Source organism: Drosophila bipectinata, chromosome XR, assembly GCF_030179905.1.
Source record: "Drosophila bipectinata strain 14024-0381.07 chromosome XR, DbipHiC1v2, whole genome shotgun sequence".
Classification (NCBI taxonomy): Eukaryota; Metazoa; Arthropoda; class Insecta; order Diptera; family Drosophilidae; genus Drosophila; species Drosophila bipectinata.
This window is the reverse complement of record NC_091735.1, coordinates 6,872,259-6,896,559: the sequence shown is the minus strand read 5'-3', so window position 1 is coordinate 6,896,559 and position 24,301 is coordinate 6,872,259. Positions and strand designations below refer to the sequence as shown.

General features: G+C 34.3%; 1 non-coding gene across 8 annotated transcripts; it reads right to left on the bottom strand.

Annotated features, from left to right (window-relative positions):
* Positions 1–279: 279 nt before the first annotated feature.
* Positions 280–21,093, bottom strand: LOC108133614 (uncharacterized). 8 transcript variants are annotated; one of them, XR_011444233.1, is made up of 3 exons: positions 20,413–20,621; positions 385–3,032; positions 280–294 (listed from the first exon to the last, which is right to left on the bottom strand). It is a non-coding gene; the product is annotated as an uncharacterized protein (transcript). The 8 variants fall into 8 exon arrangements; XR_011444238.1 differs by lacking the exon at positions 280–294 and having other exon boundaries at positions 587–827; positions 882–3,032; XR_011444239.1 differs by lacking the exon at positions 280–294 and having other exon boundaries at positions 587–881; positions 949–3,032.
* Positions 21,094–24,301: the final 3,208 nt, after the last annotated feature.

Sequence of the window (24,301 nt, the reverse complement as noted above, 5' to 3'; positions counted from 1 at the left end):
TAACTCGAGCAAGGCAGTTTCCTTTGAGATTAAAGGCCAAAATCTTCTTATGGACAATTGAAACTAGTTTATTTTGCAAAAAAAGTAAAGTAAACTAGAAAAAAATAAAAATAAACAATTTTACTTAATTACAATTACTAAATTTTATTTCTTATTGGGTTAACATTCCATACGAATTTCAAACTTTTTTAAATTATCATTATTTTTAATGATATTCCATATTCGACGCTAAATTACCCAAATCGGCCACAGTGCGTTTGTATGAGAAATTGTACATATATATGGGTATATGTCCTTTAAAATAAGATAAAATTAGTTTTTTAGAAACATATAAAAAGATTCAACACATCTCAATTACGCTGATTTAAATAAATACTTAAGTACCTGTACAAAGACCTTCCATTTTCAGATTCAGGAATTATTTGATTCACACAACAAAATTCCATAAACTTTATGATTGTTAACGCCAATTTAACCACATTAAAAAGTCAATGAAGAAGCTGGCTTTGGTACTGTGACAACACTGATGATTTACCACTTAAAATTTTTTAAAATTGCGAGTCACCAATATGACGCCAAATAAGAATATGATATGAATATATTCATTTTATTTAAAACTTTTCTTTATGGATTGTTTTAGTATTGTCAGCACAAATACAGAAAATTTGTTAAGAGAGTTACAGAGAATCTTCGAAGGCGCCTCGAATATAGTTTATTTGCGGTGTCAGGCATAACTCGCCACAGAATCATTCGCAACCAATAAATCAAAATTCATATGTTAAACAACAATATCCTCCGTCACAAAAAAACCCTTGTTTAATTTGTTTCTGTAAAATTAATAATTATTAACGTCATTCCATGTAAATAATCGACGTCACTACCTGATGAATAAGTTAATTATAAGTAATAATAAAAATAATTATTTCCACTATTAAAACTAGCAATTACTTTAAATTAAGATTCTTTTAGAGAATATGGATCGTTTGCTGCATTTTTTTTCGGAAGATTCTGTATTTTGATCTCTGAAATATGGGTTCGCTTGATGCTCTTAAAACAGAACTCTTTAACTTTTTGAAGAATTTCATCTCTAGTAAATGCTTTACCTATCAAAGAGGTAATTTTTGTGCCACGTTCATTCATTGGAGAAAGCCAATCGCTATTAATTTTACTTGGATTAATGTTGTCAAGATGTTGGGTGCGGACACCATTGCCAGAAAGGGATATGCGATAACTGTTCTGTTTTTTCCGATAGATCAGCTGATGCGTACGCAAATGCTGATGAATTTTCGTCTTCATACTAGCACTAGGAGGAGCTAGCACCTTTGAGCAGTATTGCTGATGTTGGTCCAATACCTTATTATAAAGTTGACGATCAGTTACCTCTTTAATAGCCCTCAGTTGTTGCCATTGGTGATTGTCTTGCATGAGAGATGAGGCGGATGAAAATTCGTTAAGTTTACTGAAGTTAGGCACATATAAATCCGTCTGCATCAACAGAGGTCCCATCGATCCCGGCCGTCTAAAAAAAGTATCGTTAATTGCCAAGCCATGTTCCACAGGTACAAATTGCAGTAATGTATTATTTTTGCGTTCCATGCAAATTTGCGATTTCTTTTGTTGATTATACACAATAGTCCCCATTTTAGGCGATATGCAGGATTTTTCAATTTCACGGTTCTTCGCACAGCTTCCAAAGAAACAGGGGTTCAAAACGGGTGCGCTTGACGTATTGTTTAGCCTAAAAGGAATAAGTTTTTGAGAGAGTTGTTTTTTTAGCGGCGCATAAAATTTTTTTTCCGATGACTGTTTGTTCACGCTTTTATCTTTATAAGGTTGATTAGATGAAGCTATCGTGGACAAAGTCACGTCGTCTTCTTTAGGGCAATGTGAAAAACTTTTTCGTTCGCGGAAGCATTTAAGTTCAAAGGAACTCATTTTCTTTGAGAAAGTGTAGGGCATTGATAATGGTAACGAGTTTGTACACAATTGTATACTTCTTGGTTGAATCTGCATATAAAACTTACGATAAATGTCCAGCTCATCGCAGGACTCGTTTAGAGTGCTATCAAAATCATCCAGGTCATCGTCAGATCTTATCTGAAGTTTTTTAACTCTTTCGTCAAACCTACGTGCGTTATTTTTAACCTCAGCAGGATTTAAGTGCGCAATGTTGGAGGAGTTAGGCCCTGCGCCGTTATGTATTTTTAAATTGTCCAAATCTGGGTTATTTAAAGGTACACATTTTGTTGAATTTTTTAATGTAAACATATTTTTATGGTAAGAGTTTTTTTTCTGTGTTTGATCCTTTTCAGAGGGTTGCTTGTAAATTGGTTTCCATTTTAGACGCTTATCAGATATTTTCTGAAAATCTTCAAGCTTAAGCCGAGCCAATACTGAAGGATCGTAAGTAAAATAGGCGTCGGGATTTTTAATGTACGTTTTCACAAACTTAGATTGGTTGAGAACTTCTTCTGTGGTTACGTAATCATCGATTTGAGAAGAATCAAACGATTTTGTTTCTTTAAAATTGTTCGTCTTATTCTCCTGAACTTTTAGATGTTGGGTTAATACATTTTCATCGCAAAAGTTTCTTTCAGTTTTTACTGTCGGATTTTTAATAGGCCGATGTGACAAAACTACATCACTTTTCCGAAATGGATTATTTCGATGGCTGATTGGACTTCCTTTTGTAAACTTGCATACCTTTTCCTCTCTTGTGCTTTGGTCTTGACATTGACCAATATTCATTTTAATAATCTATTTTTATAAAATAATAATAATATAATTTGTTTTAGAATGTCCCCTTGTGGCTTCCTCAATTTCTACGACCTGTTTGAATGTTTTAACGATCTTTAAAGAAGCATTGCAATTAGACTATTTTTTAGATCTGTCCTGGGTTTTCTTTCTTTTCATAGGATGATTAAATATACGTAGAATTATGTGAATAAAATATGAAGGATGTAAGCAAGATAATCCAAAAATGCTTATATGTCCTTTCACTTATGAGGTTATGGGGTTGGTGCGGCGAAATTCTGCAAAGAAAAAATATCGATTTATAATTATTTTAATCGAATTTTTTGATGTGATACAATCGCTTTACAATTTAAGACAGTTTAATTTGGAGGAATTTTTCCATGAACCTCTTAACTTTAAAAAACCTTCAGGAAAGACTTTTTTTCAAGTGTATAAAATTAATGTGTATTAAATTAATCAAAAAATGACGGTCGATTTTCCCGACTATATTATACCCGGTACTCATCTCATCCAACCACAATTGAACTAACCTTTAAAGTTTAAACCTTAACAGAATAGATTCTCAGCAACATACTTTAATTTCATACTTTTGTGCTTGGGCAAAACAACAACAACAAACCTACGGCCATACTGCTGATTCAATAGTGAAGCGGACTAAAAAGTCTATAACTCCTCTAAAAATTATCCGATTCGGCTGCTTTTAGATTCATGGGCGAAGATTAGTCATTGCAACAGTTTTGCATCAAAAAATTTACCAAAATCATTAACGAACTGGCGCTACCACGATATTTCTGTTTTGAAGGAGAGAGTGGGTGTGCCAAAATTTTGACACAATCTTGATCTGAAATATCAACTTTCGTATTTTTGAAGATAGAAGTTTGGGACTTTTTTTAGATTTTTTATTTTAGTTAATTAGTTTTATTATGATGTAATCATAAGGATCGGTATCCTTATTCCATTTTTATCCTTATTTTTATTCCATTTTTATTCTTGATCAGGATCACCTCCTAAGTTGATATGAGCATGTCCTTGTCCGTCTGTCCGTTAGTCCGTCTTTCTGTCTGTTTCTACGCGAACTAGTCTCTCAGTTTTAAAGATATCAACTTGAAACTTTGCACACACCCTTCTTTCCTTTGCACGCAGTATATAAGTCGGAATATTTCCTTTAAGGACATTCGATACACCATTTGAAATGTACTGCGCCACAGATCATAAATATGTTTTTTAATAGTCCACTTGGTTTAGAAGTTATTCGCATTCAATTTTTATAAGATTTTTTTTTATTATAATAAGTTTTATTTTCAATTTTTATAATAAAAATTGAATCATAATTTTTATTGTTAATTTTTATTGTAAAAATTGAAAAATAATTCTTATTCATAATTATTATTATAAAAATTGAAAATAAGAGGTCTATTTCAATTTTTGTCATAAAAATCAACAAATAATGAACAAAAAATTATAATAATTACGGTCCCGAATCGCGGGAATAGATACAAGTTATTAAATCGATAAAAAAAAATTAGAAAGGAAGATTAAATTTTAAGAGAGTGAGATGATGCGGTAGAGACCCTAATAGTTCGAACATAAGACCCTAAGAGGATCGTGTTGTGCATAAGTCGAACTACAATGGCTAAGGAATAAGGGACTAAAGTTGCCAGTCTATCTATTAGGGACCATTAATCATGTTGTGTAGGAAAGCGACACCCAGCAATGTTCTACGCTTTGTTAAGGGGGTTAAGTTTTAGTAATTTTTTAGTAATATAGTAATATACTAAAATTTAAGTAATTTTAGTAATATAATATTCTTGTTACCATCTTTTAATAAAACCAAGGTCACCTTTTTTATCATTTTCAGCCTTGTTTACCATTGTGGAACTATGGTCGGGAAATTTTAGTTTTAATCTAATAATTGGTATTTTTTTCTGATCATTACCTCTGAGTTAATTTTTCTAAAGCAATCCAATAGAGATAATACATAGTATGGAGAGGCCAGAACGATAGAAAGACAACATTTTTCATTTTGATCCAATTAAGTATTAAATCATTCGCTAAACACAATTTATGAAAATTGTCGAGTTCGGACTGAAGTCACTGGGCAGAGGTGAATTTGTATTGAAAACAAAGCTTAACATCGTCTGCGTACACACGTACTAGCGAGTTCGTTAAAGCACGGGGCATATCATTAATAAAAAAAAGTAAACAGTTACGGGCCAATGTAACTTCCTTGAGGGTCTTCAGATGTAGCACAGACTAAGCGGGAATGTACATCTTTAAAATAACACTTTTTTTTGTCCATCTATGTAGCTGGAGATCCACAAGTATCGTGAAGGATGACATGCGCCTTGAGTAGGAATATTTAAATTTCCTAATGTTTTCCACTCTAATAGGATCATGGTTTTAGCTTTGATGTAAGCTGAGGTGACGATACTGGCCTGGGAGGCTGAAATCGGCTTACTACACGATTTTGACGAGCAGACAATAAAATCATAAGTTTCCATAATTAATTCAACATGCGTTAAACAAATAAATCTTTAACCATTGTACGAATATTAACTGTTAAATAATAATTATAACAATAATAATTATCAATAAAATGTTATACAAAAATTCAAATTAAAAAAAAAAGAAGCCCTCAGAATAACACAAATTAAACATCGTGAAATTACCTATTTTTTTGGCCCTTTACAGAATGTTCAGTCATTTGATTGAGCATGGTATTTAAATGTAAAAAAGAAAAAAAAAATAATAGTAACTGTAGCCTTTCTTTAGAAAGTTTAATAATTGTTAGTAAACATAAATTACAACAATTCTAAAAAATGTACAATTTCCGTTCACTAAAAAATCGAAGAAAACATTAATTATTAAAATTAATTAATTAATTATAATTATCTAATATTGAAGAAATGAAATATATAAATTTAATATAAAAACAAAAATACACATATACTAGACATATGCATGATTACATTCATAACATAAGTCTCAAAGAATACTTTCGAATTGAATAGAATGAAGTGAAAGAAATGTTAGAATGAAATGTCATTGAATGAGTACAAGTTTGTGTTCCTCTCATAATTTGACAGGTCAAACTAAATGAAAGAGAATGAACCAAACTAAAAGTAATATTAAAGATTTGACAGATGCCTTGTATACTTGAATCATTCGAGTTGTTGGATAGATTTCAATACATTCCCTTTTTGACAAATCCGGAACAAAGCCGAAATTATGGAAAACCAAATAGAAAAAGAAGCCGATGAATCTGTATGTATTTGTAGACCTCGTAAATTAGATTATTATTAAATGCAAGGCGGCTTTTGCTTATTCCGCCTCTGCAAGAATCCTTCACAAGTTGTTAAGGGACTGTCACAGATGGCAGCTGGTTGAAAAGACAGTTTACCAGCGCCGGTGGGTCACTCGTTAGCTACCGTTGTTTGGTTAGCTATTAAGTACCTACTGCTAAGAGACTGTGTTTTCGGCAAGATGCTCCGTCCCCGTTTTCTTAAATATGTATTGTTCTTTAATACATATTGTTCTTTATTTATTTTAATTTGTCAATTTAATTTGTTTGAAACATTTAGGTTGTGCAAGGCGCGATAGGTATCAAAGAGAAGCTGCAAATTGGCATGTACACCTTAATTCAAAAGAGAGGCAGAAGCGAAGTATGGGAATTTTTCTCTAAAATTAAAAACGAAAATGGAGAAATAATTGTCGACTTTGTAGCCTGTAAGATGTGCTATACAGTTTTAAAGTTTACAGGAAGCACATCCTGGTCAAACATAAATGCTACATAGTAAATGCTAATAAATTCCGCAACCCTTCTCTTATTGAAGTCAACAAAGCTACAAAGGACGAGGGCTTATCTATTATAACCGAATGGGTACTTAAGAACTGCCGTCCTGTTAAAATTATTGTCGACTCTGGGATTAAACAGATTTAATCTGTTTACCTGATTGCATAAACAGGTTCATTGCATAAACCACTTGCTTAACAACGCTGTTGAAAAAGCTATTAACGCTATTCCCGAGGTGGGAAATATTGTCACAAGTTGCAGCAAGCTAGTCAAATATTTTAAAAAGTCAGGAAATAATTCATCGTTAAGCGTGTCCTTAAAGAGCTTTTGTCCAACTCGGTGGAATACCGTCTACTATTTGCTTAAGTCCATTGAAATTAATTGGATAGAGCTAATAGCTATTTTAAAAGCAAAAAACCAAACCTGCACAGTTGAAAACATTAATATAAATCATTTAGTTGGAATTGTACGATTGCTAGAAGTATTTGAGAATGTGTCCAAAAAACTTGAAGCTTCTAAACGCCCAACGATACATTTAATTTTGCCAAATTTAAATAACCTTAAGAAAACCTGCCATATCGAGAACAATGACATAGAAATAATTAAAAGACTTAAATTGCAACTCAATAGCCAAATTTTATCAACAAGTAATCCAAATTTGACAAAATACCATAAATTAGCCTTGTTCCTTTTTCCTCCAACGAACAAACTAATTCAATTTTCACAAACTGAGAAAGAGACCATAATTAAAGACTGCAAAATTATTATAAGTCAATTTCTACAAGAAAACTTTGACATCAACAATAATGAAACCCAGTTGGTAGACGATGAATTTGCTGATTTTTTCGATGTCCCCCATGTTGAGACAATACAAGACAAGGTGGATCAAGAAATTTCAGGATATTGCAATATTAATGTAGCATACACCATTGATTTTAATGCTTTAGGCTGGTGGCATATGAATAAGCAATTTTTTCCGCTATTGCACAAAACAAGCTGCAAAATATTTTGCATTCCAGGGAGCAGCGGCGTCAGAACGTACATTTTCAAACGCAAGAAATTTAATTACAGAAAAGCAGTGTCAAATAGCCACTAATTCAGAAAACATAAACAAAATAATGTTTTTGCATTCAAATTTAAATGACTTGTAAATTATTGTTAATATAGAAATAAATTAAATTAAAACTTAAACATTAGCAACTCGAATCATTCGAATGAAACTTCTCTGTTTTTAACATTCTCAATTCATTCAATTCGTTTCCTTTTTCCTATTAGTTGTGCAAATGAGTAAGAGTAAGAGAACCGAATCTATCACACCGGGTTGGCTTTGCTTTCAAATTCACTTAACTCATTTTGAGCATTGTACATTTGAATGTGTGTTTTTTGACATTCATGCAGATGTCTAATATATACATACAGTCCGCTAAAGGATATAAAGTAAAGAGATTGATTATGCTAAATAATATTTTAATCTAAGACAACATCAAATAGGAGATGAACAGCCTAACACAAATAAATAAGTGGTGCGCTTATCGCATTAAAGAAAGGTCGCATAGCATGTCAGCGTGCAGTGCGTAGATAAGTAGTTTTAATCAGCGTTTGCATTTGCTGCTACATAGCAGCAATTTAAGTATAAATATTGCCTGCTCCCGATCACCTCTGTAGCATAGCAGAGAGCACAAAATCAAAACGGCCGCTCCATGCTCTGCTCTGTTGCATTGAACGTCGGAGCACGAAGCAATAGCAATAGCAAGAAAATTCGCGACACGCTATTTGTAGTTGTAGCAATAGCACAAGCATCGACAGCGAGATGAGAGCAGATCCAACGAAAAGAATATTGTGCTCTCGTAGCAACTGCATAGTCGCTCTTGTAGCATTTTTATACCCTTGCAGAGGGTATTATAGTTTTGGTCAAAAGTGTGCAACGCAGTGAAGGAGACATCTCCGACCCTATAAAGTATATATATTCTTGATCAGGATCACCTCCTGAGTTCATATGAGCATGTCCGTCTGTCCGTCTGTCTGTCTGTCCGTCTGTCTGTCCGTCTGTCTGTCTGTTTCTACGCGAACTAGTCTCTCAGTTTTAAAGCTATCTTCCTGAAACTTTGCACACACCCTTCTTTCCTTTGCACGCAGTATATAAGTCGGAACGGCCCGGATCGGCCGACTATATCCTATAGCTTCCATATAACTGAACGATCGAAAATGACCCAACTTTCGTGTTTTTGAAGATAGAAAGCTGAAACTTAGTACAGATTCTAATTTTGGTCAGTTGATCCAACCTACCAAATTTCATTAGGATCAGCCGACTATATCCTATAGCTGAACGATCGGAAATGGTTTTTGGTAGAAATACCAGCTTTGGTATTGTTAAAGATAGAAGTTTGGGACTTGTTTTAAATTTTGTATTATAATAAATTGGGTTATATTATCATATTCTCATAAGGATCGGCCAACTATATCCGATGTTTGCGATATATATACGGTTTTAACTGCAAGGGTATATCAACTTCGGCTCCGCCCGAAGTTAGCTTTCCTTTCTTGTTGTAGTTAATTTTTGTATTTTATTGTTATTGTTATTGTATTGAAATTTAATTTTTTATTTTTGTAATATGAAAGATAAATATATTCTTATAATTTGAAATTAACGTCTTTTAATGCAGTATCTGGTATGCAGTGGTAGGCAGTAAAATTGATATTCGGAAAAATTCGGCGAAATGAGAGCACCAACAAAAATGCTACGAGAGCGACGCAGTTGCTACGAGAGCACAATATTCTTTTCGTTGGCTCTGCTCTCATCTCGCTGTCGATGCTTGTGCTATTGCTACAACTACAAATAGCGTGTCGCGAATTTTCTTGCTATTGCTATTGCTTCGTGCTCCAACGTTCAATGCAACAGATCAGAGCAGAGAGCAGCCGTTTTGATTTTGTGCTCTCTGCTATGCTAGAGAGCCGATCGAAAACTGAGCAATAGCGGGAGCAAAAAAAAATACTCTGATGTAGCATAGCATTTTCAATTACTGGTTTTAGTTAGATTTAAGATTTTTATGTTCTTTCGTGTAAGAGAATTATATGAAAATAAAACAGTGTCCAAACGGAACTCATTAGATCGAGCCTTGCTTGCGAAACTAACGTAAGCGCTAAAAAGCAAATTTTACAGGAGAGGGTTGTTTCACGTTTTTTTCACGGACACTACATAGGCTTTTGTCCCTTGACAGGCCAATATCTCCGTAAATAGATTCAATTAGTTTTTAATATTTTGGGAGCTAATTCGGTTGGTATTTGGTAAAAATTTTTATGAAGATAGGAGCTTACGTTATTATTGCAAATGGGTCGATTAACATTGCTTTTTGTTACATTGACTATTTTATTTCGATAAAAAAACATGTAAATAGATGAAATTCCGTAATAGTAAATAACTCCGTAAATAGATGCAATTAGTTTTTAATATTTTGGGAACAAATGCGGTTGGTATTTTGTAAAATTTTTTTCTGAAGAATGGAGCTTACGTTATTTTCGCAAATAGGTCGATATATTAACATTTCTGTTTGTTACATTAACTATTTTATTTCGATAAAACACATTATGAAAATTTTGTCTCACAAATGTGCGGTCTTCCATAAATTTTGGAAATTTCTTGTGCATCATTTAGAGCATCAGCTAGCATTCCTGTATTCATCATAAAGCTTAGAGGCCCAGACGACCGAGGAGCGCTCGAGAAACGATTTATTAGTGTTTGTTAAACTTTTTGTAATTTATTAAGCTGAAGGAGTTTGTAAGGACATTTAAAATTCTATATTTTAAATTTGAAGGAGAGGAAAGAGATGTTAATTCGAGTAGAGACCATTGTAGTTCGAATATAAAACCTTAAAAGGGTCGTTCTGTGCATATGTCGAACTACAATGGCTAAGGAATAGAGGACTAAAGTTTCTAATCCTTCTATTGGGAATGCTAAAATTTAAGCGTGTTAGTAAATGCTGGCTATCTATCAGGTCTATGCATATGAAACTGCTTCTTACTTCATTTTACTTCATTGTTAATTATCGGTAACAAAAGTGATCGAAAATTGTTGGTAAAAAATTTTTTTTAGCAACTTTTGACATCTGGGAACACTGCTTAAACGTTATTTGATAGTTTTTTTCCAATAGCAATTTGTTTTCTAATTTTGAAAATATAGATTTTTATACCCACAAACCACTATTCGCGGTCATCGAAAAATGACATGCGAAATTCTCTTGAAAATTCTCGCTTTTGCATTGCATTGTCACTGGAAATAAAAAGTGGATCTATTTTCAAAACCCCAAATGAAAAAAATCCTATGTTAGTCCAGGCCAGCCGACCCAATCCCAATCTCGGCCTAACCGTTAGGCCGCAAAGCCATGCTGAGCGTTTTCCGGGATCAGGCCGGAATCGTTTGGTGTGAGCTTCTTAAACCGGGTGAAACCGTTGATGGCGAACGCTACCAGCAACAATTGGAAGAATTGAAAGAAACTCTGCTCCGAAAACGCCTAGAAAACGCAAAAAGGCAGCTCAAACCCATTCTTCTGGACGACAACGCCAACATCGGCCAAGAGACACCAAGGAATTGGTAGCCACGTTTGGCTGGGAGTCCTTACCCCATGCGGCTTGTTCATCAGATTTGGCTCCATCAGATTACCATTTGTTCGCCAGTTTGGGACACGGATTAGCCAACCAGCGCTTCGATTCCTATGGAGACCTTAAGAATTGGGTAGAAGACTGGTTTTAGTCCAAGGAAAAGGAATTCTTCTGGCGAGGAATTCATAAATTGGCCGAAAAATGGGCAAAATGTGTGGCTTCTGAAGGGGCATACTTTCAAGATTGAAATTGTCACCATTTATTTTTAATAATACTCCAAAGTAGTAAAAAAAAAACGCAGTTTCATATGCATAGACCTGATACATCCCTATTAATTAGGTTATGCAGAAAAACTACACCGAGCATTGTCCTTTGACCACCTTTCAATGAAACCAAGGACTCCTTTAGCCTTATTAACCATTGAGGAAATATGGTCGGCAAATTTAAGTTTAGTGTCTAATAGGACGCCGAGATCATTAACCTGAGTTAATTTCTCTAAGATACCCGGTACTCGTAGAGTACAAGGGTATATTGTAGTCGTGTGAATTTATGTAAATAGAGAAAAAATCATCTTCGACCACAAAAGTGTACGAAGTATCGACCCAAATATACATGTATTCAACAGCCGAGTTGATATAGTCATCTCCGTCTGTCCGTGCGTCCGTAGGAACGCGTTGATCTCCGATACTATAAGAGATGGAGCTAAAGGATTTGGCATGGAGACTCCTACAATAGGGGAGGTGTATACTATGAACAACTAGGGATCAGGGCCTCCTTTAGACCTCCCAATCACTTCAGCTTCTTCCAGGCTGAAGTGATAGCTATAAGAAAAGCACTCATACACCTTAATTCATACAACCTCAAACACAGTGGAGTCAACATATACCACTTGGCGACAACCAAGGGGCTATTAAATCGAAACAACTCGAAAACGTCTCTGGTCAAAGGGAAGACACAGGAAACTGCATAGCAAACGAATTGACTCCCATAGGTACCACCACACCGCTCCAGGATGATATGAGGGGTACTGGTATATCAATAGCCTTTTATAAACTCCATAGGAATAAATTAAGGGAAGCCAACAACAGAAAAAACCAGCTCAACTGGGAATGTGTCCCAAATTTCCCGTTGACCCGCCAACTCTGGCCCAATATCTCAAAGAAAAGGACATCCCAATTATTAAGGATAGATAGAACCCGAATCAGCACGGCTATTAGAGTCATAACGGGACACTGGCTAGATGGACACATGATAAGCGAATAAATTCACCCCACAACGACTACTGCCGCAGATGCAAGGACAAAAAGGAGAAAGAAACAGTTGAGATCTTCTATGTGACTGCCCAGCCCTGCAGTCACTTAGTCAATCACATCTCGCGGATAGATTCCTAAACGACATCATGGAGGTGTCTGATATAAATCCAAAAAGAAACAAAAATTTAAACCAAACCCTCAGGGTGGGCAAAATGCCAGACCATGAGTCTCTCATACGCGACTCATACAAGGGACCGAACACGGTCTAAGTGTGTCGGTTTTTCTTAAGGAAAACAGTATTTTTTTTAAAGATCCCAAACCTCAATTTGTCATTGACAAATATTCCTTAAGAACTCCTATAAAGTTCTATGCAGAAAATACCCAATACCTTCCCTAAGATTTCTTTGCATGATTTAATGTGATAATTCTCTGTCCCGTTGAGGAAAAAATCTAGGTCAGCAATGCATCCCATAAAAAAACTTCTCAACGATTCTCATAGACGGTCTACATACTACCGATTCAATAGGGAAGCAGACTAAAAAGTCTATAACTCCTCTAAAAATTATCCGATTTGGCTGCTTTGTAGGTGTACTGGTACTAACAGAAGATTTCTGTTTTGGAGCCAGGAGTGGGCGTGGCAAAATTTCAACACAAATCTGCGTGGATATCAAACGATCCCAAGTTCCAAATCTTATAGTTCTATCACTAACCATAAAACATATAGACTACTTATTTCATACTCTGAAAGGAGTATCATGAAGAAGGTTGGTCTTCGCTTCGATTAATTGTTGTATGTATGCGTGTCACAAATTCACATACACGGGGCATGTCCAGCATATATCTCCTCAAAAAATCGGCGGATTTGTAATTTGATTTTACCGGGTATAATATAGTTGGGAAAATTGACAATTTAACCATCCTTTCTGGTTTTTTTTTTTTTTTTTTGAAGATAGATGCTTGGGACTTTTTTTTAGATTTTTTATTTTAATTAATTGGTTTTATTATAATGTAATCATTAGGATCGGCCAACTATATCCGATATTTGCTATATATATTTGGTTTTAACTGCAAGGGTATATCAACTTCGGCTCCGCCCGAAGTTAGCTTTTCTTTCTTGTTTTATTGTAATTTATATCGGTACACTAAAAAAAAGTTATAGTAACATTCAAAAAATTGATTATAATATAACGGTTAAATATTTTGCGAATTTAAAAAAGGATTTTATTTTTTTGCAAAAACTTATTATTATACTATGACAAATAATTCATAGTTTCTTACTTAAAAAAATGTTCTGCAAAAAGGAAATTCGTCGCTTAAAGCTGACCATTTAGCAGAAACAGAAACAAGAATGTATCTTTTGCAGTGAAAAGTTTTCGGCAACCCAACAACAAAATGCATTAGGATTAAGAAAATGCATTTTGGAAAAACACGAAAAATTGTTATTATAATTGCTCTTTGCCTATGCTAGAAAACACACATGTATATAACTTTTCCTTTCCCTTATAAAAGAGCAATGGAACAACAAAGGAGGAACTAGACCAATAGGAGTGAGAACCCCTTTTGTGGGCCATGCGTGAAGCCTTCTTTTTCAGGAATGAGTCAAACTTTTTTTTCAGGTATGATTCACCTCTGATTTCCAAAATATGTTCCCTCCTGTAGCGAATCCGAATCAAATTCACGGCCGAGAGGACGTTTTTAAAAATTTCAGTACAATATTCAGGGCCGCTTGTTATAGGAATCCGGCCCGATTCAGGGCGTTTCTCCGGGTCTCACCAGTGATTGATGCGTGTTTTAGGGCTGGGTGGTACTGGCAAGTATGTATGCTGATTACTCCAGATATAAATTGTTCATCAACATTTGGGTCAACTCAAGGGCTCAACTCAAAAAGGTAATGTTTTTCGTATGTTTGCCGTATCATAATATTTTTAAACATTTCTTCCTGTATTATACTGAACTAAAGAAGATATTTAAGATATTTGTCATTTGAGCCAACCTCTTCAAACTCTTGAACAAATTTAAATATTTTTAAAATTTGTTTCATTATGTTTCAGGTAAGGAGGATTCTATTTTAAAAATAGTATTTTTATTAAATGACCCCTATATAACCAAAACACTATTCATTTCTATGGTCCGTCCTATACTGGAGTACGGTTCATGTGTCTGGAGTCCCCAATATGGAGTACATCAGGACCGCATAGAATCCGTACAAAAGAATTTCCTAACTTTTTCACTTAGAGGTCTAAACTGGGATGCAAATCTTCAACTTCCATCTTATAGTAGTAGACTCTTACTCATAAACTTACCTAGCTTAACAAATCGTAGGACAATGCTCGGTGTAGTTTTTCTGCATAACCTTATTAACGGGGATGTAGATAGCCAGCATTTACTAACACGCTTAAATTTTAACATTCCTAATAGAAGGACTCGAAACTTTAGTCCTCTGTTCCTTAGCCGTTGTAGTTCGACATATGCACTGCATGACCCTTTTAGGGTATTATGTTCGAACTACAATGGTCTCTACTCTATTACATCTCTTTCCTGTCCCTCTAACTTAAAATATAGAATTTTCCTTCCTAACTCCTCTTAGCTTAATAATTAACAAATAACTTAATATTCTAACAAATCGTTTCTTGAGCGCCCCTCGGTCGTCTGGCCCTCTAAGCTTTATGATGAATACAGGAATGCTAGCTGATGCTCTTATTGATGCACAAGCCATTTCCAAACTCTGAAAGACCGGTAAAAGAATGCCCTTTCAAATAATTTTTTATAATATTTTTAATTGTGAATATCTTAAATGTTAAAGTTGAAAATATTCTACTACGGCGCTACAACAAGATTTCAGTTTTAGAAGTAGAAAAGGGCGCGGCAAATTTTGACACAAACTTAATTTGCGTGGATACTATAACCAAGTTCGGATATTTTTATCTTTTATATTCTCGGGAACCAAGGATTTTATATTTTAACACGTTAGTATGGAAATGGCTTTAAAAATCGGCCAATTTGTCTGAATTTTGTTTGCGAGATAGAAATTAGACTTTTCAAAATACCTGAACTGGGGCTACAGAAATTTGTGTGCAATTTGTGCGGGTGGTAGGGGGCGTGGCAACTATATTAAATAAATTTGAACGCCGCGGGTAATTTAGGTGTCTCCAAATCCTATAGGTCACTCTCTCTCATAGTCTTTGAACTCCACGCGCTAATACGGACAGACGGACAAGGCTATATCGACTCGGCTTTTAATGCTTATTAAAAATATATACACTGTATGGGGTCGAAGATGATTCCCTCTGTATATTACATACATTCACGCTAATACAATCTTCACTTGTACTCTACGACTACCGACCGGAACTCATCTCTTCCTTTCAAACTTTAACGTGTTAATTTAAAAGTAATTTTTAAACCTTAACTTTTGAAAGAAAAGACTGTCAACATAAACAAAAATAAACAAAATTTTGTTTACATACTTTGCTTTGGAAATAACTGAAGCAATTATGTAGGGTAACAGAATAAAAAGTCTATAACTCTTCAAAAAATTATTCAATATGGCTTAATTTTTGGAATACAAGGTGTGTTCCAAAGAAAAACGGGACTTTTTGAATCTAGCGCCCTCTAGTGGCGCCATCTATATATCAACTGGTGCGATAGAATCTGCTATCCTTTATCGACTTCCAGTAAAAATTGCATGACATTTCATCTATTGGAAGTGAAGTTATTGCGTTTTAAGCGTCAGTATGTTTTTGTCATCGGTGCGAAAATGAGCTTCGAACAAAAAGCAAAGATTTAATTTTGTTTTAAAATTGGTAAAACTTTTACCGAAACGTTTTAATTGAGGAAACAAGTTTATGGCGTTGATTGCCTATCTCGTAGCAGAGTGCAGAGTGGTTTCAACGTTTCAAAGTGGTCGTGAGGACATAAATGACGATGAACATGTGGCCAACCAAAATCCGTGATCACCGAAAATTCCATCGAAACTGCCATGAATTCATAAAAAATCATGGAAATAGAATTGAACATCTCCAAAACATCGATTTATCGCATTTGGACCGAACATTTAGGCTTACAAAAGGTGGGTGCACGGTTTGTTCCGCGTAAATTGACTGACGTCCAATAATTGCTCAGAATTCAACATTCGAAGGACATCATTAAAGAGGCAAAAAAAGACCCGAACTTCCTTTATAACAGAGGTCGGCACGGCCCTATCTCGGGGGCATAGGAAATTTCTCTGCCAGAGCTCTGCCACACACACACAGTATAAATGTGTGAAACGTCATGCTCACAGCCTACTTTCTGATATTCGTTACTAACAATAATGCGGTAAAATCATATCAATGTATTGGGGTGCCGACCACAGCTTTATAAGATTGTGACTCGTGACGAAACGTGGTTTTTTCAATATGATCCCGAGCCGAAACACAAAAAATCGGGCCTGGAGAAATCAAAAGTGAAGACAATGCTGATTTGTTTTTATGATTCCAAGGGTGCAAGGATTCCAAGGTTCTTATGAGTCCACAAAGAATTTGTTCCACCCGGCCAAAACGTTAATGCGGGATTCTACCTTGGAGTTTTGAAGCGTTTGGTGTGCCGTATTCGACGTGCTCGGCCCGAATATCGCGAAGTTGAAAGTTGGAGTTTGTTGCACGATAATGCGCCGTCTCATTGATCGATGCTTGCGACCGACTATTTGACCAAAAATCAAATTTTAAGCATCTATCACTCCCCGTATTCACCTTATATGGCACCGTGCGACTTCTACCTTTTCGGAAAAATGCACTTGCCGATGAAAGGAAAGCGTTATGCAGAGATCATTCAAAAGGCTTGCACCGGCATACTGGCGGCCATAGCGGGCAACGAGCCAAAACACTCGTTCGACATGCTTTTCGACCGTGCAAAAAAGCTGAGTTGAAGCAGAAGGAGAATAAAAAGAGAATTTTTAAATAATAAAAATTAATTTTGCCGAAAAAACTATTTGTTCTGTCTTATTTTTTTGAAGTCCTGTTTACTTTGGAACGCACCTAGTAGATTAGCAACTAGATTGAAAGTTTGGTTATAGATTGAAAAAGTTTGGCATCAAAACATTTTTCAAAAAGTTTTTAAATGGCCCTACAAGATTTCAGTTTTTGGGGCGGGAATGGAGTAAAATTGGATAGTTTTATCTTTTATAGTCTCAGACCCATGCGTTTATGCGGACAGATGGGCAAAGTTATATCAACTCAGCTAATGATACTGAAATGATTTCTTTTTTATATAACATACAATCACACGAATACAATATACCCTTCTACTCTACCAGTAAATATTTAAAATTGTAATATGCAGTTACTGTATAATTACTTATTCATATATAATAACAATGTAAATAAGAAGAGAAGTAAACCGTTATTAAATCATCATTTAGGGGTTTACGCAGTTAGGATTTTAAAAAATAAAAATTTTTTTTTTTATTTTAGTCAACATATGTATATATGTGGATGTCCTTTCAAAAATTAAACTTAATTCGATAAATATTTTCGAACTATATATTTGAACAGTATTTTTGAAGTCGGTGAATTCTATTTCTCAAAAATAGATAAACTGATCGGTCTAAAATTTTTAAACAATTTTCTTAAATGTAGTCCCCAGGTAATGAACTACGCAATTTATTTTCAATAATAGACTAATAATTTTTTCTACAATTTATATTACTTGTATTTATGTATTCTTTAAAAGAATTGATAACAATTTTTTTCGATAGAATTAGAATTAGAAAACAGTTTTACAGGGTCGGCATGCTATTATATTTTTAAAAATAGCTTTTACTTATGTAAATAAAATTCCTGAAACATCTTAAGGTTTCTTTGTAAGAAAATGTAAAAAAATGCTAATTTTTGGGTCGCGCAACGGCGTATATCCTCCTAGGGTTTTGTGTAAGAAAACGACGGGCCATTTAATTCTTTAAACCGTTTTTTAATAAAACCAAGTACACCCAGTATTATCCATAGTGGAAATATGGACGGAAAATCCAAGTTTCATATCTAATAGGACACCCAAATCTTAAACCTCAGTTCAAATTTCTAAGGAGCAGAGAAAGTATAAAGACTGATGAGGACTAGATCGAAAAAAAGGCATGAATTTTCATTGCGAACCATTAAGCTTTAGGGTACAAGCTCGTCACAATCGGATATAAGATTAGAAACGGATTGAATAGCGGACAAGTAATGCGGTTCGGACGAAGGTGCTATAATGAATGAACAAGTAATAAATAAAAATTTAAAAAAACAAAAAATGTCATGGTGCAAGGCAAGAACTATCAGAATATAGTCAAGGGAGTTTACTACGTAGCTCCCTAGAACTCTGTTAGATAAATGTTAGTGACGAGATTAGTTTTAAGAAGTTGTGGAAGATGAAGAGGTGGAAGGCTGGCCAATGGTTATGTGGGAGTTTTACTGCCACTAGTATGCCAATTTTAATACACTTGCAGAGGGTATTATCATTTTAGTCAAAAGTGTGCAACGCAGTGACAAGATATTTCCGACCCTACAAAGTATATCAGGATGTCCAAGCTCAGCATACGGCAGAACAAACTCCAATACCAATTCTAAGTACCATTTTCAATGGAAAAAAGAAAATAGAAGCCGCTTCGGGCGGAGCCGAAGTTGATATCCTCATGCAGTTAAAACCGGATATATATCGCAAAAATCGGACGTAGTGGGCCGATCATTATGAGAATATCATAACAAAACCAATTTATTACAATATAAAATCTTTAAAAAAAGCCTCAAGCTTCTATCTTCAAAAATACAAGAGTTTGTATTTTTACCAAATACCATCTCCGATCGCTCAGTTATATGGCAGCTTTAAGATATATGGTAGTTGGCTGATCGTTATGAAATTTAGCATGTCGTATTATTTTGCCGAAAATAGCTCTCACGTAAAAACACCGAAGTTATTCCATTTCTAATCAATCAGTTTAATGCCAGCTATAGGATATAGTCGACCGATCCCGGTCGTTCCGACTTATATACTGAGTGCAAAGAAATGAAGGGTGTGTGCAAAGTTTCAAGTAGCTTTAAAGCTGAGAGACTAGTAAAACTGAGAGACAGAGTGACATGCTTATATTAACACAGAAGGTGATCCTGATCAAGACTATATATATACTTTATAGGGTCGGAGATGTCTCGAAAATGCCATAACCTTGTTTTTAAAGTTAGAAAATTGGGATTTTCTATTAATTTCGCGATATATGTACATCTGATCTTAACTGCAAAGGTAAATCCTGCAATGGTGCTTTCCTTTCAAGTTTTTTTTTAATACTAGGCTGATGTTCTCGAACAAAAATGTTCTCTGGCCAAATACTGTGTGAACAAATCGTCATGAACGTCATCACTGGCACACCAATCTTGAAAGAAAATGTTTTCCCAATGTAGATACATATATTTATATTTCTTATGTCCTCCACCTTTCGTTTTGCCTTTGATGTAAACCGAGATATCAATCTCACTAATATCAGTACTGACTTTGACTATAGCAGTGGTCGGCATCCCAATACATTGATATGATTTAAACGCATTAGTGTTAGTAACGAATAGCAGAAAGTAGGCTGTGAACATGACGTTTCACACATTCATACTGTGTGTGTGTGGCAGAGCTCGGAGAAATTTCCTATGCCCTTGGGATAGGGCCGTGCTGACCACTGGACTATAGCCATCCCCTCTTGTTTTCATAAAATTTCCTTAAAAATTACGATCAATTCAAGTATTTTTTCGCAATTTTCACAACAGTTCTTCCAAAACGTTACTACCTTTACACCGGAACGAAAAAGTTGAAACAATCGTTGCACAATGAAATGGAAAATGTATCGAGTCCATATAATGCAAAAATTTAAATGGCGCCTTTAGATACATTTTTTTAGTGGTTCTGTAAATTTTGCCGAATTTTTTCTTTATTTTGATACATGTTTGCGACGCTAAAACTCATAAATGACGAAATCAAACAAAAAACTGTCAATTATGTCAATCATTCAGCGCCTGAAAATACCTTTCATAGACCTTAAATAGCATTGCTCGATGCGTGGAATAAAATACGCGCTAGCAACGACACCAAAATACAGCTAGTATTTTTATAAAAATTTTCAAATGTCAATTTATTGAGGCCAGCCGCAAAATTTCTAATTTAATGAGTAAGCGTAAAGCTAACAAAAGACAAAAGTTTGGTTTTAGACATCTCTACATATTCACTTCCACATTACACATACACATACACATACATAAAAGTAAAAAAAAAATGTCAACACAGAGTGTAGGGCAGAGTGACCGTTTTGATCAGAAGAATTCTGCCAACACGAGCATAAAGAGCATCGCATTCTAAATTTCATTTTTCCATAATCCTAATATACTAAAGACTAGCACTCAGGTCAACAATACTGTTTCACAATAATACAAAATCACAAAAGGATTGTTACCTTTGACTAACAAGGGATTTTCGAGCACAATCAAATGTCCAAAATATGTATAAAATAGGGATGTCGAATTTTTTTAAAATATCGTATCGATTTTTTGTTTTAAAAAAAATATTAAAATGATATTTAATATATCGCTACAAGACATGTTTTGATATGTTTTTAGTATTCCAAAATGTTTTTTAAATTAAAAATGTGAATAAAGTACCCTGTATATTTAAGTATGTTACAATGCACGCTTGTATAGTTATTGAAAAGAGAAAGTGATCTTGAAGTAGAAGCTGAGAAGAAAACAATTTGTGTAACAACTTTTTGTTATTTCCTCAACTTCATATTAAGTCGCAACTAAGGTTCCGAAGCTGATTTTGTCGCTTCGAATTCTGCCGCTCAATATAAAATGTAAGAAATAAAACACAGCAAAAATACATCTTTTGATTTTATAATTCATTATAAATTAAATTATACAAACTATATATTATATTATATTATATTATATATTATATATTATTATATATATACAAACTATTATATTATATATTTCATTACACATAAATGTCTTGGCCTGAGATTCGAGCTTTGTTTATAAACAAACATGTATTGTATTAATGCGTAAATGTATTTTTTAATTAAATTCAAAGTTCTTATGGCTTTTGGATAATACAGATTATATGAGTTCCTTGTCCAAGGAAAACATAAAATTAATTTTAAATTAAATTCTTAGAAGTTCCTTGGACAAGGAACTCATATAATCTGTATCAGAGAACGGCTTCGGGTAAATGAAAAAAAATCGTACGCGCTCAACAGCCGAATAATCGCACTGTTCGGATCAGCCAATCAAACTTGGATGCGCTCACATTTTCGTTGTAGATTTTAAATCCACTCAGGTGCGAGCGATTTTTTGTGTAACTCCAAATTGTTCGGCTCGTGTTCAACATAATGATTTCGGGCGCTACTCATTCATTCAACAATCATTTTTTTGAACAAGAATAGCACTTAACTTACAATAATCAACTCGTATGATTTTACTCATGGAACTATGATTTTACTCATTCACGCAAACTGATCTTTTTTTGCACAGATGAAATATGTGAAGAAGAAGGCGAAATGCAACACAATGAAAATGATTTTACATCAAAGCGTTTAGTTTCATGTTTTAATTTTATTTTATAACAAATAAAAAAAAAATTTAATTGGTTCGTCGCACTTTGATTTTAAATCTATATTAAACTTAATTATGTTTTACATTTAAGCATAGTACTGAGTTGACGAAAATCCGCTGTCCAACGAGTGACAGCTGTCAAACTCCATATAAAAAAAACGGTGTAAAAAAGGAAAGAAGAAGAAATTTTTGCCTTCTAGACTTTGCGGGTACTGAGTTGACAAAAATTTTTAAAAGAAAAGAAAAGAGTTAAAAGAAATATTTGAATTTATTTTTATAGGTGTGACATGGAGGGTCAATTGACCAAAATAAAAAAATAGTCGGCCCGAAAAATTTTCGACGCGCCAGGACAAATTAAAATTAATTTCTGCGGTCAAGGCGAAGCCCATAATATGGGATTTGACCCACAAGGGGCATTTTAATGACATAAAAAGGCATTGAAATGATTTGTGATTGATTTTGATTTTGACCCAGTTTTCTATTTCTTAATCAGCTCCTTAAGCATAGTACTGAGTTGACGAAAATCCGCTGTCCAACGACTGACCGCTGTCAAACTCCATATAAAAAAACGGTGTAAAAAAGGAAAGAAGAAGAAATTTTTGCCTTCTAGATTTTGCGGGTACTGAGTTGACGAAAATTTTTGTTATCGATTTTAATGGTGTTGCCGGATCAAAAAAAAAAAGCAGCTGCTCTCGGGGTGTCAAAATAAATATTTGAATTTATTTTTATAGGTGTGACATGGAGGGTCAATTGACCAAACAAAAAAAAAGTCGGCCCGAAAAATTTTCGACGCGCCAGGACAAATTAAAATTAATTTCTGCGGTCAAGACGAAGCCCATAATATGGGATTTGACCCACAAGAGGCATTTTAATGCCATAAAATGGCATTGAAATGATTTATGATTGATTTTGATTTTGATTTTGACCCAGTTTTCTATTTCTTAATCAGCTCCTTAGCGGCGAAATACATAAACAAAACACCAACATCCAATCGTTTTGAATTCATTTTTGCTTATTTGTTTTTTGTTTACAAACAACAGCTGTTCAGTATTACCTTATTTCTTCATTGTTTTGGTCACACTACCTCGGCAGCCGAATAAAGTGCAAAATCGCTATTAGAATTTCAACAGCGGATTTTCGTCAACTCAATACTATGCTTTAGCGGCGAAATACATAAACAAAACACTAACATCCAATCGTTTTAAATTCAGTTTTGCTTATTTGTTTTTTGTTTACAAACAACAACTGTTCAGTATTACCTTATTTCTTCATTTTTTTGGTCACACTACCTCGGTAGTTGAATAAAGTGCAAAATCGCTATCGGAATTTCAACAGCGGATTTTCGTCAACTCAGTACTATGCTTTACATACTAAAGCTTTCGTCAACACATTGTCATATTTTTGATCGGAATGATGCGTACGGCAAAATGAGTGGATTTTTACTCATCACTGTGTTTCGTTCAGTGAGTTGAGTTGATTGAAAAAGTTCGCGTACGATTAAATGAAGAAAGAAGTGCTTTTTGCAGTTCTCTGATCTGTATTATCCAAGAGCTGGAAACTAAATGTTAAATTAATTATACACAAATTACACGTTGTTGTGCCATTTTTGATTTCACCGTAATGTTTTTCTACCTCATACAAATAATTATATGTTCACAAATTTTTAAAATAGTATATCTTAATATAGAGGTTTATTACTATTATAATGTAACATATAAAACACAAAAAATTATAAAATTTCCAATTTTTTTTTACCTAAAAAACAAAATTAAAACTTATATTCATAGTAAATAATTATATGTGCATTTTTCTTTTCTTGTGTGTAAATCTGATTAACATCTATGAAACTTAAAGGTATCTTAATTTTAATAATCAATACTTTTTTCTTTATTTTTTATAACTAAATTAAGTCGTTTTGGCAATGAATTAATCAACGATTGTTAGTTTTGGATGTCAATATCAGCCCATTCTTGTATTATTGCTGATCTCTGGTCACGTACAGTCTGAAACTGTATTTCATTTTTATATACACGACCAGCAAGAATCCCCCAGAGGTCTTCAATTAAATTCAAGTCAGAACTCAGCGCAGGCCATTTCAAAATGAGGAATTCTTCGGCTGTTAAAATATTCGTTTGTGAGCTTTGCCTTGTGGATTGACGCGTTATCCTGCTGATAAATCCAATCGTCGCCGTACAAATTCCCAGCAAACTCCATAAGTTCACTGTAAAAGAGCTCCACATACATATTGGCATTCATTCTGGTGGATATAATGCATATATCAGGTCGAAAAAAATATTGGGACACTTTAT